Below are 1,700 nucleotides of genomic sequence, written 5' to 3' on the forward strand. Positions count from 1 at the left end.
GAATTACTGTACCCTGTAATTAATGTAAAATATAAAACTATAATAGGTCAATCCAAACAGGATCTTAAATACCCTGTAATTAAGCTAAAATATAAAACTATAACAGGTCAATCCAAAGAGGATCTTAAATGGCTCAGATCATTCAGGAATAGAGGTTTGGGTCATCCTACCAAGCAAAAAACCACAGCCCCATGGGGGTATTTACTGAAGACAAGGAAAATACAGAATGATAATGTAAGAAGGCAATTAAAAATATTAGACATGGGGCTGGAGAAATGGCTCAGTGTTTAAGATCACTGACTGCTCTGTAAAGAAGCCAATTTGACAAGAGGTAGACTTGTGATGTTTAACTCATATGTCAGCTTGACTATGTTAAGGAATGCCAGAATAGCTTGTCAAACATTGTTTCTGAGTGTGTCTGTGAGAGTGCTGAGGGAATAACAGTAAAGTAAACCAACATCATCATTCAGCTGATGGAGTATAAAAGGTTCACTCTCACCAGTGTGGGCAAGTATCATCCAAACTGCTTAGTGTCCAGACACAAAAAGATGATAGAGGAAGGAGAAAGTTTGATCCTTCTCGTTCAATCAGGGAACACACTTCTCCATCAGAAATTAGAGCACCTGGTGCTTGGGCTGCTGATGTTGATCTGTTATTCCAACAGTCTCTTGAGATCTCTGACCCTCAGTCTCCAGGCCAGAACTTAGACCGTGGGCTTTCATGTTTCCTTGTTCCTTAGGCTTGAATTGAATTACCTCACCAGCCTTCCTTGTTCTCAATGTTTGATATATCATGCAACTTCTTGGTCTCTAAGATCATGTAAGGCAATTTCCATAGTAAGTCTCTTTCTATATGCATCAACCAATTGATAATTGATAAATAGAAAAAAGAGAGGTGGATAGTTAGATACATGGATAGATAGATAGGTAGATCTTATTGACTCTCAGCAGAAACATGAGTAGCACTCATGTTTTCTCTATTATTCAATCACACAACCCATTTTATTCTGATATAAAGGGCTAAAGAGTCACTATTAACATATCTTGAAATTGTATCCTAAAATAGCACAAAGAAAATTATAACACTATAAAATTATTAATGATCTTCAGCTAAAATTTTTCTAACCATCACTCTGCATGCAACAATCCTTCATCATTGGTAAAATACATGGTCATGGGATTTGACAGGAATAGTGACATCTGTTAATACTGTACTGTGGCTGTGATTTGTGGAGAAAGTCCCTCAATTGGGACCAAACTGTGAATTGTTAACAAAATAATCATTAAACCTTCTATTTAGGCAAAGATCAGGAGTTCCAACATGTTAACAAGAATATCAATGCAAGGATACCAACAACAGTTTAAGCTACTTATAGTATATGCTTCTTGGATAAGAAATTTCTACCATATTCAAAATGAATATCTTGTATAGATGTCACTGGAGAAGTTCCTGTATTCTTTTCTTCATTCTGATTCCTAAGGAATATTTCAGTAGAATACTTTATGGAAGCTGAGACATAATAAAGACTGAAATTTCTTCCAGGATAATATTCTCTTTTACTAATTCCCTGAAATGCTATCATCTAACCCTTTCTTCTACATGCTAATAACAGGAGCTATCAGCTCCATGAAGCAATCTATTCCATTTGGGGGCCATTCTAAATGTTTACAGGATTTTCATCATAGTAAATGCAAATTCCC

The sequence above is a fragment of the Nannospalax galili genome, unplaced genomic scaffold (assembly GCF_000622305.1).
Source record: "Nannospalax galili isolate Female #2095 unplaced genomic scaffold, S.galili_v1.0 scaffold3, whole genome shotgun sequence".
Classification (NCBI taxonomy): domain Eukaryota; kingdom Metazoa; phylum Chordata; class Mammalia; order Rodentia; family Spalacidae; genus Nannospalax; species Nannospalax galili.